Here is a 16,806-nt window from a genome sequence, read left to right on the forward strand (position 1 = left end):
ACAGCTTCTGTCCTCATGGCTCACCTTCTAGCAAGGGAGACCAGGGGGTGGGGGGGTGGAGCACAATCAATAAATGAGATATGGAATGTTACAAAGTGATACGTGTTAAAAGGGAAAAAGTAAATGAATAGAAAATATCAAGGGTGCATCAGGCAGGATAATTTAGATTATCAGCAGTAGTCAAACAACCCCCAAAGCCAGGGGCTTTACAACACTGTAATTTTCACTCACCGGCTTGTCTGTCAGGGGTTGACAGGGCCCCACCCCAAGCCTTCCTCTCTCAAGGACCTGGGCTGACAGGTCCCATGGCAGAGGGGGAGTGAGGCCCTTGCACTGACATTTCAATGCCCCACTTCACAGTGCCACACATCACTTCCACTCACTGTTCTTGAGTCAGATGAGTCACATGACCCACTCAATCTCACTAGGACCAGCAGTGACAGTTCTGCTCAGCCTGGCCACATGTCCAGCGTGTTTGGTGCCCAGCACATTGACCACCAGTGTGGGGCTGCCTTGAGTGGGCAGTCCGGGGAGGCCTTCACCTGAGGACCTGCTGGACAAGAGGCAGGGAGATGGTGGCAGCGGGAGCAGGAGTGCACGGCCGGAGGTCAGACCAAGCTTGGAAGAGGAAGCTGCCTGTGTTCAGGCACCAGACTGGAAGCCAGTGTCAGGGGCAGGGCTGGTGAGGGTGAGAGGATAGTTTGGCCAAAGCTCAGTTGCTCAGGGGCTCAGCTGAGGGAGTGGAGGAGGAGAGAAGGCCCGATTTGAACACAATCTGAAGGTAAAGCGAGAGGCCCTGCTGATGGTGGAAATGTGGGGTACAGATGGAGAAGAGGCAGCAACTCCAGGAAGGAGAGGTGGGAAAGGATGCAGGTGGAGCAGGTGGGGGCGGGGAGGAGGGGGAACAGTTTGACACCCCCTGGGGCAATGTCACCTGGCACTCGCGAGCAGTATGGAGTCCAGGGAGGGTCTGGCCCTGGTGCCGATGCGGAGCTCCAGCTTTCTTCATCCTGCGGGCTCTTGCCGCCTCTTGGCCATGCTGCCTACACTTGTACCTGCTGGTTCAGGACAGCCCGCCCAGGCGCCACGCCCCCATCTTGCTGGGCCTGCCTGCCGCTGGGGTTGGGGGAGCCTCGTGTGAGCTCCACCAGGGGAGGCAAGGTGAGTGGAGGAGAGCCGCAGCATCCTGTGTCGACCTGGCTGCCTTCTGAGGTGCTGGAGCACTGGGAACAGTCGCATAACCACCAAGACAGGGACCACAGTGGTGCAGGGTCTTCACAGGCTAGGCCATCTAGGGCAGCTGCTTGGGGTGCCGGCTTTGGGATGGGTAGGGTTTGGCCAGAGAGATGGAGCTGAGGTACCTGTGGAAGCCACCTGCACCCTCTGCACCTCTGGATTCCTTGGGAGCCTCCCTCTGGGGAGTTCCAAGTGAGTGACCGGAAGAGGGTTGGTCTCTCAGGGCTCTGGTTTCAGTGAGGAGACCTGTTATGTCTCCCTGTTATTCCTTCTCCTGACCCACTAGAAACTCCCTGGTTTGGAGTTTCCGTGGAAACCCACCTCAAGTCCTCCCTGACTTCTCCCTACAGAGTTATACCCCACACTCGTGTGCCCCTCAGCACCCAGCACAGACATGTGATCCCGCTTCTCTCACGCCGCACAGGGGTGTTACTGCGCCTGTGCTGGCTGACTCGGTGCTCTATGGGCTCCCCCAGTCCCAAGTGTGTGGCGCAGGTCAGAGGACCTCAGGGATGTTTGTCAACTAAATAAGTGAGGGAAGGAAGAAGCAGACACAAGGGCTGGAGGGGCCCGCAGAGACTGCCCAGTTCTGCTTCTTTGTTTTACACATGGGGAGGCTGAGGCCCACAGGGGCTGCGGTTGGCCTGAGTTCAGCCAGGGGTCAGAGTTGGCCCCTTGACCACGATGTCCACTGTCCCAGGTTCTGGGCTGGCTGGAGCCCTGTGGGTTCCAGGACAAGGGGAGCCTGGAGGCAGACAGAATGGAGAGTCCTAGGTGACGGGTCAGGTGGGAGCATGTGGATGATGGCCTCTACTGGGGTTCTCCACTTCTTTCCCCCTGGAGACCTGCTGCCTCCAAGGGCTCCGGCCCTGTGGCCTCAGGGCAGTTGGTGGGCCGTGGGGTTTCTCTGGCAAACCCACTGCCCTGTGTCTCGGCCTCCAGTGGAACCACTGCACCCCACCCTCACTGTCCTGCTCACCCCCGCCTGCCTGGCTGGGGCCAAGCCCACGGCATTTCCCAAAGGTTAGTGTGGCTGCCACACGAGCCGCCCCCCTGTCCATGGCGAGTGTGAGTCACAGGCCCTGGGAGCCAGCTCTCTGGTCTCCTCTAACCCTCACAAGGTCACTGTGCCAGTGAGGCTGAGGCTCCAAGATGTAGGGCAGCACCGTGAGCAAACCAGGAGTTCATCCTGAGGTTGGCCGACCCCAGAGCCTGGACCCCCTGCACGCACCAGGGGCCTGTGCAGCATCCTTAGAAGGGGGAAGCAAGTTCCCAGGGGTGTCCAGCCCAGAGGGCAACATGGGGGGCTGTCAGGGGTGTGTGGCCAGGAAAGGGGGCTGTGAATCGGGTGGCTGATGTGGGTGGCAGAGCAGGCCCATTGGGAATGTGTCCCTGGCCGGTGAAGAGCTGGGAAGCCCCAGGGCATGCACACACGCCCACACACGCAGATTCCTGGCTCACACATACCCCCTTCTCTTTCGCCACTGGAGTGAAAACACACATTCCACATGGACTGAGTCGGGATGTTCCCTGAGGAGGTTGATAGGTAAGATATTGATCTTTAAAAAAAAATGTGTGTTAGGTAATTGATAATTAAACTCTCTTATTAGTTTTAACAGATTTTCAGTTGGGCTCCCTGGAAAACCCAAGAATGATTTAATTAATTTCTAATGTATCTTTTAAAAACTTTCTGATCTTACTGTGTTTTCTAAAAGGTACACAGCAGCTTTCAATAATAGCAGTTGCCCTTGGCTTGATCTTCATTTTAATAAAGAGGCCTCTGATGTTTTGTTGTGAAGTCTGAAATTGGCCCTAAATTTCAAACAGATATTCTTCATCATGAGGTATACTTCATTCCCACGTTAAGTGCCAAGAGTGTACAACAAGAATGGATATTCATCCGAGGCTTTCCTATATCTGGCAAAATCATCAAATTCCTTTCCTCCTTGGACCTATTAATGTGTTGACTTATTAGCTTTTCTGAGCTAAATCATCCTGTTCCTGGAATAAATCCCACAGGGTCAGGCTCAATTGTGCTCTGAAATGCTGCTGAGTTCATTCTGCTGATATGTTGCTTGGGGTATTTTTCATCTATATTCATAGGTGAGAATTTATTCGTACTTTTCTATTAGGGTAGATATTTGTCACATCTATACATCATGGTTATGTTAGCTTCATAAAATGAATAGGAAAGTTTTTCAATATGAATTCTGTAGTTGAAATAGTTTAAATATCATATAAAATTATCTGACTCGCTAAGGCTTGAAATAATTCATTTTGGAAACTGGCTCAGCTGGGGCTTGCTTTTATTTTTCCCTGAGGTTTTAGTTGGCTGTGAAGTTACTTAATTTGTACTATGGTTATTGGTCCATTTGGGTTCTAAATATTTTTAGCCTATTTTGGTTATTTATATTTTCTAGGTAATATCCCAGTTCGAAATGCTTTCAGGCCTTTTAGCACAGATTTATATCATCTATCCTTTTCAGGTTTCTTCTTCACATCTTCTCCACATTAGCTTCTCTTTTTCATCCCTCTGTTTTTGCATTTCTTCCTCTCCATTCTTTGCTTCCCTTCCATCCTCCCTCTTTTCCTTTCTGCTAGCGTCCTCCTTTTCTTCCTTCCTTTTGTTGATGAGAATTGCCAAAGGTTTATCTTTTAAATTTTCATTTTCAAAAGAAAACCAGCTCTTAGTGTACAGCAAGTCCTACTGTCTTCCTTTTCTTAAATTCACTAATTTCTCATTTAGTAATTTCTTCCTCCAGTTTGCTTTGCTGAATGTCTGTTTTGTTTAGAAGCTCTTAAGCTTTTTGAATCAAGTGCTTAGTTTGTTTTAAATTCCCCCTGGTTTATTTAAAATATATTGAAGTCTATGAATTTTTCTGTGAGTACAGCTTTGGCCATATTGAATTTCACAGGATTTCTTCTAAGGGTTATTTTTCTTATGTGTCTATAATTGGAGTTTTGATTGCTACTTGAACACAAACATGACTTAGGGAAGCTTTTTATTAAGTGGGTGATTTTTTTTTTTTTTTGGTTCATCGTTTGTTTCTTAATATCCAGACATATCATTCTGTCGCCTGTACAGACGACAGTTCTGTTTGGAAACTCCACCAGGGTTTCATTGGTCATTTGATGTGTGAGCAATGTGGATGAGTACTCTTGGATAGAAGAACATGCCTTGCTGTTTTTAGGGCATGATATTTCACATATTTTTCTCTTTATGCTTCCATCCCCACGTCCTGAGAGAATTCCCTGCAGTATTTTCATTCCTTTCTACCAATCATCTCTTTGGGTCTGAATCGCGTGACAGGAATTGTAGAAAGTTCTAGTTGTTGTCCTGCCTGTTTCTGGTCTATGAAGAGCCCTATGCGCCGTGCTTGGGCGCTGGGCCCATTTCCCGGGCACAGCGGGGCAAGCATGTTCTCAGCAGCGTGCCTTTCACTTTCAACCTTTGGCAGAAAGTACCAGCCTGCAGGCTGGAGCAGTGGGCTGTTCCTGGCTCCGCTTGGCCAGACCATGTTACCTCAGGCTGTCCTTGGCCTCCTGGGCTGCACCTCATCCCAGCAGTGGTCAGTAATGCCTTGGGGGGCGCTGTGGGGATGTGTAGGATGGCCCAGTAGGTGGAAACCTTCTGTGAGTGTCACTTATTGGCAGGGACACTGCCAGCCGTTTCAGGTCAGGCCTGGATCTGGCCGCCCAGCACGGGGCCCCTCAGGTGCACGTGCACACCTGGCCTTCGGATCCTGCCCTGGCATCCCACAATGCTGTGCTCACTGGCCCCTCCATGCATTCTGCAAGCAGGTGGCTCTGGGCCAGGCCTTGTCCATCTCTCAGGGACCCTGGCAGTCTCGCTCCACCTGCCTTCGCCTTACACCTGTCCTCCCTTCTCTGGAGCCTGTGCTGAATCCTGGGTTTCATAGCAGATCATGGTGGTCACACTCACCGGGGTTCACCACGTTGCAGCTGTAAGGCCTGGGGCTGATGACTTAAACCTTTGGGGATTTGTTCCCTGTCTGGAAAATGGGATGACAGCTGCTGTGCCGGCCACGTGTGCAGAGCGGCGAGTGGGAAAGTGCAGTGCCCCGGGGGGGGATGGAGACCGCTGTGCCGCTGGTGCTCCTGGAGGCCGGCCCGTTCTAGACACTAGGGGGTTCAGGGCACGGGACAGGAAGGCTGCCTGTGTACCCAGCGTGTGCATAGGGAGCGGGAGAGGTTTCTGTTTGAGGGTCAGGATGCGAGTCCAGGTCCTGTTTCTAAGAGGCCGCGGCCACTGGACAGGCTGTGCTGTCCAGGCCCAGTAGGGAGCTGGGTGCCTGCTGCCCTCCACCCTGAGGCTGGCACACACAAACCTCCAGCCCCTGCAGAGCAGCGGGATCCCAGGGGTGCCACTCTGGGTGTCTGCCAGGAGGATGACAATTCAGGCGAAGGAAATGGATTTTTATTTGTTTTTAAACACAAAGGAAAATCGTTGCTCAGCCTAATTAGATGTCATTTAAAAATAAAAGAACTGTACGTTCTTTTCCCCCCTGCACCCCCAGACAGCCTGCAGGGTGGAATAGAGGCCACTCTCTACTCAGGCCTGAGTGTGGCTTGTCTCTCCAGCCCCTCCAGCCCTAGGGGCCCAGCCTCCCTGCCTCTCAAGGACCTTCAACTCTGACCCAGTTCCCTGTTGTCCTGCTGGCTCACAGTCATGCCCCTGCTGCTCCTTGGGGTCCTTCCTGTGTGGGGTACCAGGGGAGCCTGGGTCAGACACCCCTTTCTGGAACCTGGGGTCCTGACAGGTGGCAGAGTTTTGCAGACTTTTTTTTTGCCCCAGATTTTGCTTCACATACTTAGCACCAATCTTAAGTGGACGCCCAGTAGAGGAAGGAGATCCCAGAGGTGAGATTCCAGTGGAGGTGAGGGGCTGCACAACGCCCTCCTCAGTGGCACTTTGAGGACAGGAGTGCCTCCCAAGTCTATCTCATCTTCCTCCCCCTTCTGTCTGAGGCTGTGCTCAGCTCAGCCTCCAGGAGTCTGAGAGCCACCTGCCCATGTGCAGGAGTGCACCGTGACCCTTGTGGAATCTGAGGCCAGAGGGGGGATGGGAAGGCCCTGGGCACCATCCTCTTGCCCTGGGGGCCCTGAGTGGGAGGTTGGCATGCCAGCAGCCCGCCCTCCAGGAAAAGGGCAGGGATTCTCTGAAATCCTACCTGCTCCTCCCTGGGCCTCTCAAGGCTCAATAATGGGATGGTTATTGGTGGACAATGACATTTTGTCCCTCAAGCAGCCACCAGAAGAAGCTGACTGGGCAGAATGGGAAAGAAGGAGGAGGAGGAAACCCGAACTTGGCAGAATTAGTGTTTAGGAGGGTGAAGAGGAGATGGCAAGATTCCTTTAATCAATTCAAATAGGATTTGATAATAGGAAAGAATTCAGAAGGAGAAAAAAAAAATGAATCATGCATCTGTAACAAAGCTTTAATTGTTGGCATCTCTCCGAGGCTGGGCCTTTGTGGAGAAGGCGCCAAGGTGTTGCGTGGCTCCGTTCCCATGGCAGCCACCTCCTGGCTGGAGTCCGGCCCACAGCCCTCCGCCAGCCTCCAGGACTGCCCTGGCTGGCCCAGAGGGTGCACGGAGGTAAATACGGCTCTTCTTCCTGGCATTTGTGAATATGATTTCTTAAAGCTTGGTTTCTGTGAAAAATGCCACCCCTTGCCCTCATTCCCCACAAGGTCCATCAGGCTGGGAGGATGGGAGCGGCACAGAGCTGCACAGCACCCTGCCTGCAAGGATGTGCCCTCCTGAGGGCTTCCCTGCTGGGAGGGCCACAGGGGTACAGGGGTGAGGACTAATGAAGCCTCTCCACAGAGGCATGTCACCCCTGCCACTCTCCATCCCAGGTAGAGCAGCCACCTCGAAGGCAGAGCCAGTTCTTTCATTTAAGAAATGTTTTTAAAAAGTTTGGCCATGCTGCAAGGCTTATAGGATCTCAGTTCCCTGACCAGGGATTGAACCTGTGCCCTCAGCAGTGAAAGCACTGAATCCTAACCACTGGACACCAGGGAAGTCCCCAGAGTCAGTTCTGAGACCCACATGCTGGGACAGGGCAGCGTGGCCAGGCAAGTGGGTCTGCTTGCCTGGAAGGAGAGGCAGCTTCCCCCAACTTTCTCCCTGTCTGCATCAGGGGCCCAGTGACTATCCAGAGTGTATGCCCAGAGGAGAGAGGGCCCCAGGGTAGGGTCAGGAGAGGGGCAGTGCCAGCCCCCATAACTGTGTCTAGAAAGGTGGTGGGGACCCTGGAGAACAAGTGTCCCTGGGGCCTACCAGTGTCCTGCAGTTCTGACTCCACTGAAACCAACAAGTGCTAAGACTGTCCCAAGCATGGTGGCCTCAGGTCACACTCAGTACCACCCGTGAAGCCCCTGCTGGAGGTGCCAGCTTATAGAGGAAGTTGCTAGCTCCCAACTCAGGGGTGGCCAGGTGTCACTCCCAGCCTGCTGGACCCCCGGCCCATGTTTGCAGCCAGACCCTGAGTTTCTTTAGTATGTGGTCTCGGCAGACAAGACTAGGGCTGCAGGAGTTTAAGAGGTATATTTGAGCTCAAAGGTAGGAAGATCTGAAAGCCAGGATTTGGGGAGGGGAAGAACCGCCCCAGGAGAGAGCTGTCTGCCTACCTGTGTCTGAATTCAGGCTGGCAGCTTCTCTCCCGACTTTCTCCTCTTCTGGAGGACTGATCTCCTTTTAACCCATAATATCACATCCTTATCTGTGTAGTCACTGTGCATCCCAGCCACAGCCTGCCCCAAGAGGCTCAGTGGGGACAGAGACCCAGTTTCCTTCATTGGTAGGTCTCCAAGGTGTAGGCGGGTTCCTTGGTAACACTTGTGAATGAATGAGTGAATGGTCAGTTGGTCAAGGAGTGAGGGCACTGTGGAACACCCACCTCTTATCCACCTCCAGCGCAAGTGACATCAGAGAACCAGACAGTGAGCCCTAGAAGGGTGAAGGGCTCCATTTTGCAGATGTAGGAGGCCCAGCCCCAGCTGCCCCAAGGTTCCCAGCAGAGGTCCCTGGGCCAAGCAGCCAGTATGGATCTTTCCCTAACTGTGGCTTCTGAGTGCTGTTGGGGCTACTGCCCTGCTCCCACCAAGCCTGGGTTTTTCTGGAACTGGATGAAACCAGAGACAGCCCCACATATGCACTCATTCTGAAATCTCTGCCAAAGGCTGCCCTCTTGGTTGAGTGGTCCTCCAGGGTGAGGGGCCAGCGCTGGCACCCAGTTTCCCCCCAGGAGCACTTGCTCTCGCTCTCCTCCAGTCAACAGAGGGGAGACTGGCAAGATGTGTAATTTTCAGTTGCTAATTGTGATGCCCTGCAGCTTGCTGAGCTAAAAATAGTCTCCATTTTGTTGAGTAGGTTAAAAAATAGAAGCCCATGTGCTGCCTCCAAAAAAGCACCCCTTGCAAAGCCTGGCAGAGGCAGGGGGCTGTGGTGCCCCTCCTCCACCTCCCAGCAGCTCCCTGGGGGCTCATGTGAGATGGGCCTTCAGGGCCATTTTTGTCCCCGTTTTCCAGGAAGCTGGGATGTTTAACTTGCCATCCATGGATGAGCTTCCAGGAGCCCGTCAGTCCCTGAAATTTTATGCAGAAGGTCGTGGGAAGGTGCACTTATCCGTGTGCCCAGGGTGAGGGCCTCAGTGTTCATCTGATGCTCAGAGGTTCAAGCCCTAGCCAGGCACAATGATGAGCTGGAATGACAGTCTCCAGATGGAGCAGGAAAGTGGGGCAGGCAGGCCTGGGCACACCTACTCACCGCCACCAGCCTGGGCAGCCTTGTACAAGTCCTGTGCACTTGACACCCTCATCTAAGAAATGAGCATCTCCACACTGCCCTCTGTGGGTTGGGGGAATTGCACTGGATGAGATATAACACCCAGCACCTGGCTGGGCTCCCAAATCCCAGTGATAAACATCTCAAGTGCAAAAGGTTAGGACTTCCCTGGTGGTCCAGTGGTTAAAATGCTACACTTCTACTGCAGGGAGCATGGGTTCAATCCCTGGTCAGGAACTAAGATCCCACATGCGGCATGACCACACACACAAAAAAGTAAAAAAAAAAATATATATATATATATACATATATATGTGTGTGTGTGTGTGTGTAGAAGGTTAGTCAAAGAAAGCTTATCCCTGCTTCTCCATTTCTTAGAAACTTCCAGAACTGCAGACTCCAGGATTGAAAGGAGTCTTATATTCTGACTGTACCCTGGGAACCTGGCCTAGACAGCTCCTCCCTTTCAGAGCTGAATGGTGGCCTGACATTGCTCCATCTAGCTGCACAGGAGTCTGTCCCCTCCCTGGGTTGTTGACCCCCCTCTTAGCTGGGCAGAGCTGGTGGACAGTTATTCCTGGAGCCACCCTCTGACTCCTCCCTCTGGAGCTGAGAAACGTGTGTCATGCAGAGCCCCCTGGGGTGGGGGCCATGCATGCCCATTGGGCAGTGCCTTCCCTTTCCTGGGATGCATCCTGAGAGCAGAGTTGGTGTTAGGAACAGGTAAGGGCATCAGAGGCCAGGAGGCTGGAGGACCCCTGAGAGCCCATGGGTGGGGTCCCTCCCAAGTAGCTCCTGAAGGTTGAGGTCTCTGACCCACCTCCTGCCCCAAGTCCCTTCCTGCCCTCCCCTCCCAGCCCACCTTCCTGCCCTGCCCTTCCACCCTACCTTCCTGCCCAGAGCTTGGGGCATCAAGCCAGGGGTCTGACTAGTGCCCCACAGGCCCTGCTCCTGGGCAGGGAACATCGCCTCCCACGGCTGGGAGGCAAGAAATGAGGCAGGAGCAGACCTCAGGTGTGGGAACACCTCCAGGAGGGTGTGCAAGGTTGCCCCAGACAGTGGTGAGCACACACAACCCTGCACACAGATGCTGCAGTAATTGGATGTTTGTCTAGAGTCAGTGTCACTTACATTCTTTACCCCAGTATGTTTAAGTAAATCGTCTGTGATGGCTTCAGCTGTGGAAGTCTTTTACGAGACCACTGGGCAGGGTTAGGCCTCCCCCAGGCCTTGCTGGGTCTCTCATACCAGAAGCAGGAAAAGCACTTGGGAAAGGCCTTTACCCAGGCCGGGACGAGGGTGCAAGTGGAGGATGTGAAGATGCACGAAGGTGTAGCCATGGGCTCATCCGGGTGCACGGAGTGGGCTCTGGCCACCTTGGTGAGGCCAGGAGCCCTGGGCCTCTGTCACAGCTGCGGATCCCAGAGGTGCAGCGTCTCTGAAAGCCCTCTTGGGCACAGCTGAAGTTTGTGAGTGGAAGGACTGTGCCTCAGGTCACAAAAGCTGTACACATATGCACTTGTGGGTATCTGGCTTTTGCATGCATGTGGCCAGCAGCAGATAATCTTCCTCCTGATTTCACTGCCTAATGGGGAGGCATGGACTTCCCTGTCCTAGGGCCACATTAGAAAGCATATAGCAGTGAGTGGCCCCCAGCAGTGAGCGGCCCCCAGATCTCTAGCTAAAGTCTCTTGAAGACATTGCAAAAGGGAATTTCGTTCATAATCTTCTGTGGAAGAGTCCTAAACTCCCTCTTTTCCCACCTTTGCCAGCATCTCTCACAGCACAGGGGTTGCCCAAGATCTCCTCTTACTCCCCCGCTGGGCCTCCCTCACCTCCTGGCCCTCAGTCCAGCAGTTTCTATGTCCTTGATGCTTTGGTGCAGTGTGTTTCTTAGAAGGTGTGCATACGTGTGTGTATGTGCAGGGCAGCTGCACATACTCAGAAGCTAAGCTTTTTGGCTGAGTCCCTAAAAAGGGCCTTTGACCTGAGTTGTGGGATGCAGTGTGCTGTGTGCTCACTTGCATCTGATTCTTTGTGACTCCCTGGACTGTAGCCTGCCACTGTCCTCTGTCCATGGGATTTTTCCAGGCAAGAATTCTGGAATGGGTTGCCATTTCCTACTCCAGGGGATCTTTCTGACCCAGGGATGAGCTCCCGCTTACACCCTGTGGGAAGGATCCCGTGTTCATAGAGTCCTTGGCCTTGAGCAGTACCCAGAGGACGGCGTTTACTTGCTGAACTATGACACCCCTGGCATGTGAACTCTTGTTCTAGGCTGAAGACAGCTCCCTGTGGTTCTCCCCTCCTCTACCCCCACACCGGGAAATTCGGGGACCAGTATCTTGTCTGACACGGCCAGGGCTCACACAGATGGAGCCCAAACCGACACCTGGAGGGAGGCTCGGACCCAGGTCAAGGGGTGTGTGTCGGCTCCTAAGCCCTGGCCCTCAGGGCATGTAGGAGCCGCTGGGTCTCATTCAGATGTGGGGGTGGGGACAGGGGTCTGTGTGGAAACCAGAAGAATGGCTGCCCTTCTCTGAACTCAGCCTCCCTAGAGATGGAAGCAAGGCTAAGGTGTGAGCACTTTACTGGGGAGCTGGCCCCGGGACACAGGAGGGAGGGAGAGAAGCCAGATAACGGTGCTGTGTTCTGACGATCAGCCTTACCGCAGGTCTCTGGAGGCGCTGGGAAGCTTGTGATCTGAGTCTGCCGGGGGTTTTCACCTGGCTCCGTCCGGATGGCTGGTTATGCGCATGCGCACACCCACAGGGGCCAGGGTGGAGCCACAGGGTCTCCCTGCCAGCTCCCAGCCCACCCTCGACACCCGCTGGTGCCCGCAGTGCCACCCCCTGGCTGCTCACTGAAATGCAGGGCGTTGAGTCCCAGCCCAGGCCTGCTGGGTCATGCCCACACTTTCCCTGGGACGTGCTTGTCCCTTTGAAAGTTGAAGCCTCCAGGTGACAAGAGCAGCCCTGCCCTCGGGGCTGCTCTTCCCTCTGGTGCTGCTCTGCCCTGCTGATGGCTGTGAGGCTGTAGGTCAGAGGCTGCAGGTCAGAGGCTGCAGGTCAGAAGTGGTGGCGGGCGGCGCTGGGCCACTTGGGTGCCACCGAGGCAAGGCCCAGATGCGGGTGGCACACAGCGGCCCCAGGGACGTGTTTTCTCATCTATCCCTCATCCCTGCCCAGTGAGGGAGGAGGCCAAGAAACTCTACGGCCCACGTTACAGCCAAGGAAAATGAGGTTCAGAGCGGCTCAGAGGTTTCCCTGCGGTGTGGAGACGTGTCTCCTGACTCCAGCCTGGACTCTCTCACCCGCTCCCAGGACTGAAACCGCAGGAGAGGACTCAGCAGGCGTGTGTGCGAAGGTCACAGGTGAGGGTGCAGGCAGGGAGTGTTAAAGGAATGTAGTTTCTAGGAGGCCGGGGGCTGGGCTGGACCATGATGTAGCGGGTAGCTGGTGTCCGGCTCTGGGCGGCAGCAGGAAATGGAGCCTGGGGGGCCAGGCCAGCCTGCGATCAGGCGGTGGGGCAGCCCAGGAAGGGTGGAAAGAGGAAAAGGGCAACAGTACAGCCACAGGAAGCCCTGTGCTTCCTCGCTTGGCCTACCCGGCCCTCCTGACCTATAGCCAGCCCACTGGACACTGCTGGTGGCAGGTAGCAGAGGGCCCCTCAGGCTCAGCCTTTGCCCAGCCAGACCTCCCTGCCTGCTCCCAGCCCACCCACAGTGCAGCTCTGCCCGTGCAGGGGCATCTGGTACCCTCTGAGGCTTGGCCACAGGGACTCTGGGCCCATTTGCAGGGAGGACCCTCTTCCTCCATAGTGCCCCCAGAGAGCCGGGTAAACCCATGTGTGAGACAGGCAAGTGCTGACACACGGCCGCTCCCTCTGCAATCAGTGCCAGTTCGCTCCCGAGCTGGCAGGAGTGCCCGCTCCCCCCTGCTCCTGGGCCTGCCCTCGTACCCAGTTGCACCTGTGTGGGAGGTAGGAAACTCGCCGGCCTGGCTTCCAAGAACCAGTGAATCACTTTTACCTGCCTGACTGTGAGTTGATTGCATCTATAATTAGAAGGTGCTGGCCTTCCTGTCAGAACAGAGGAAGAGCTGTGAGGAGTCAGAGGAGGCAGTGCAAGTCTGTCTCCCACTCCCCCTACAAGAGCTGCTGCCTTGTCCAGACCAGTACCAGCTGACTTGTGCCAGAGGTGCAGGTTCCTGGGAGCTCCATCATTGTCCTCCCAACCCCAGCCCCGTCTTCCCCCTCCCTCGTTCTGGCCTCTGGAGGCTTCCAGAGAGCTCCACCAGTGTCTGAGTCTGCAGCCTTGAAGCAGGTCTGGCTGTAGGCAGGAGCAGCGGAGGCAGGAGAGAGGCTCTGTGTACTTCTTGTTTTGCCCTTTTCACCTGGAAAGCCTTGAAAAACACCAGTACCCAGGCTGTACCCCCTGCCAGTTAGAATTGTTGCGGTGGAAGCTGGGCAAAGTGGTTTTCTAAATTCTCCAGGTGATTGTTAGGCAGTCACACCCAGAGGCACTGATATAGGTGAAGCTGCTCTCATCACCTGGAGGCTAAAACTTTCAAGCAGACAAGCACGTCCAGGGAAAGTGCAGGCATGACCCGGCAGGCCTGGGCTGGGACTCAGTGCCCTGCATTTCAGTGATCAGCCAGGTGGTGGTGCTGTGGGTTGGGCCACACCAGGTGCAGCTGCTGCTGCCGGTGTTCAATTGCCAAGTTGTGTTGGCCTCTTGCGGCCCCATGGACTATAGCCTACAAGACTGCTCTGTCCATGGAATTCTCCAGGCAAGAATACTGGAGTGGGTTGCCATTTCCTTATCCAGGGGATCTTCCTGACCCAGGGATCGAACCCGAGTCTCCTGAGTGGCAGGTGGATTCTTTATCACTGAGTTACCAGGAAAGCCCACACTAGGAGCAGCAAAGCTTTATAAAGGAGAGGATCTGAAACTCCAGAGAACAGTGAGTTCTGACTCAGGGGAAGGTGCACTGCTGCCGCCGCCAAGTTCTTGGTGGTGCTGACCCTGCGGCTCCAGCTTTGCATTTGTTGTAGAGCATCCCTGCAGGGTCTGGCTCCCCTGGGACCTGTGTGTCTAGAGTGGCCTGTGTGGGGCGTGGAGTAGGTACATGTGTGGGAGTGTGCTTCTCAGGTGGGAGGTGGTACCGTGTTCCAGTGTGTGGTGCTTTACCCAAGTGAGCACACTCCGTCCTCCCAGCATACCTCTGAAACAGTGTTCCCCGTGCCCGTTTACAGATGAGGTCATTAAGGCTCCAAGAGGTTGAGGGTCCTGATAAAGCCACAAGTGGCTGATCCAGGCACAGACTCAGGCCTGCCTGACCACCTTTGCTGCCATCCTGGCCCTGCTGCAATCTGCCCCACCTTGAACTCTTTTCTGTGACTTCCAACATCTCCATGCCTTCATCATTATCACCTACTGGAGGTTTATCAGACTTGTCAATGGCAGTCTGGAGACCTCATTGTATTCGCTTCCTCGGATTATCTGCCGTGTGACCTAGGACAGTTACTTAGCCTCACTGGCAGCATGCAGAGAGTAGCATTTGCTCACCTGGGGTTACTGTGAGGATCAGTGAGATGATTCAACTCTAGCAATAGTCACTGGTGGCACATACAAAGTACTCAGAATTTTAGCTACTGATATTTCATTTAAAAAAATTTTTATTGGAGTATAGTTGATTTACAAGGTTGTATTAGTTTCTGCTGTACAGCAAAGTGAATCAGTTGTACATACACTTATATCCACTCTTTTTTAAGACTCTTTTCCCATATAGATCATTACTTAGTATTGAGCTGAGTTCTCTTTACTATATAGTACATCCTTATTAGTTATCTATTTTACATATAGTAGTGTGTATATAGGGCTTCCCAGGGAGCACTAGTGATAAAGAACCTGCTTGTCAATACAGGAGATGTAAGAAAGGCTGGGTCGATCCCTGTGTCAGGAAGATCCCCTGGAGGAGGGCATGGCAGCCCACTCCAAGTGTGTACATGTCAGTCCCAACCTCCCAATTTATCCCTCCCTTTCCTCCACCCCCCCCCCCGCCCCCGCCGGTAACCACAAGTTTGTTTTCTACATCTGTTGTTTTCTTCTTTACCATTTGTACCATTTTTAAAGATTCTGCTAGTATAAGCGATACATAGTATTTGTATGTCTCTGACTTCACTCCTTATGACAATCTCTAGGTCCATCCATGTGGCTGCAAATGGCATTCATTTGTTTTTATGGCTGAATTATATTCCATTGTGTGTACACACACCACATCTTCTTTATCTGTACCTCTGTCAATGGACATTTAGGTTACTTTCATGTCTTGGCTATTGTACATAGTGCTGTGAACATTGGGATACATCTGTCTTTTTGAATTACGGTTTTCTCTGAATATATGCCCAGGAGAGGTATTGCTGGATCATATAGTAGATCTGCATCTGTTTTTTTTTTTAGGGAACCTCCTTACTGTTCTACATAATGGTTACACCAATTTACATTTCCATCAACAGTGTGGGAGGGTTTCCTTTTCTCCACATCCTCTCCAGCACTTTTTTTCTTTTTTTCTTCTTTTTTTCCTCCTGTGTCTGTTGGTTTTCCAGCTCCAAACCCAACTTTCTTTTTTGTTTTTTTCCAACCCAACTTTCCTCTGAGTTTGGTGACCAAGCTCTGCCAATTACCATTCTGGACAGCTGGTTTCCTATCAGGTTCTACCAGCAGGGGTCACTGTAGGGAAACTGGCAGCCAGGGGAGCTCTTCGGCACTGTTGGTGATGGTCATTCTGATTGGTGTGAGGTGATAGCTCACTGTAGTTTTGATTTTCATTTCTCTAATAATTAGTGACGTTGAGCATCTTTTCATGTGCTTTTTGGCCATCTATATGTCTTCTTTGGAGAAATGTCTATTTAGATCTTCTGGCCACTTTCCAATTTTGTTATTGAGCTGCGTGAGCTGTTTGTGTGTTTTGGAGATTGATCACTTGTTGGTAGCTTTGTACACAAATATCATCTTCCATTCTGTGGATTGTTTTTCATTTTGTTTATGGTTTCCTTTGCTGTGCAAAAGCTTTTAAGTTTTATTAGGTCCCATTTATTTATTTTTGTTTTTATTTTCATTACTCTAGGAGATGAATCCAAAAAGATTTTGTTGTTATTTATGTGAGAGAGTGTCCTGCCTATGTTTTTCTCAAAGAGTTTTATAGTATCTGGTCTTACATTTAGGTCTTTAATCTATTTTGAGTTTATTTTTGTGTTTCATGTTAGAGAGTGTTCTAATTTCAGTCTTTTACACGCAGTCATCTAGTTTTCCCAGCACTACTTACTGAAGAGACTGTCTTTTCTTCTTTGTATATGCTTGCCTCCTTTGTCATAAAGTAGTTGACCATAGGTACGTGGGTTTATCTCTGGACTGTCTATCCTGTTCCATTGATTTATATTTCTGTTTCTGTGCCAGTACCATACTGTTTTGATTAATGTAGCTTTGTAATATAGTCTGAAGTCAGGGAGCCTAATTCCTCCAGCTCTATTTTTCTTTTTCAAGATTGCTTTAGCTATTTGGGGTCGTTTGTGTTTCAACTGAACTGAACTGTGTTTCCTTACAAATTGTAATGTTTTTGTTCTAATTCTGTGAAAAATTCCATTGGTAATTTGATAGGGATTGCATTGAATCTGTGGATTGCTTTGGGTACTAGTCTCATTTTCACAATATTTATCTTACAATCCAAGAACATGGATATCTCTCCATCTGTTTGTA

At 52.3% G+C, this 16,806-nt stretch overlaps 1 protein-coding gene across 6 annotated transcripts in view; it reads left to right on the top strand.

Annotated features, from left to right (window-relative positions):
• RASGEF1A (RasGEF domain family member 1A) overlaps window positions 1–16,806 on the top strand; it is a 91,779-nt gene that overhangs the window by 54,321 nt on the left and 20,652 nt on the right. Inside the window, exon 1 of one of the 6 annotated variants that reach the window (XM_043476995.1) lies at window positions 3,318–3,339. The exons of 4 other annotated variants lie outside the window; for them this stretch is intronic. The gene's annotated coding sequence lies outside the window, so the exon portion shown is untranslated. Of the gene's footprint in view, window positions 1–3,317; window positions 3,340–6,831; window positions 6,855–16,806 lie in introns of those variants that run through there. One more of the 6 variants, XM_043476996.1, reaches the window with a different exon arrangement.

The sequence above is a fragment of the Cervus canadensis genome, chromosome 8 (genome assembly GCF_019320065.1).
Source record: "Cervus canadensis isolate Bull #8, Minnesota chromosome 8, ASM1932006v1, whole genome shotgun sequence".
Classification (NCBI taxonomy): Eukaryota; Metazoa; Chordata; class Mammalia; order Artiodactyla; family Cervidae; genus Cervus; species Cervus canadensis.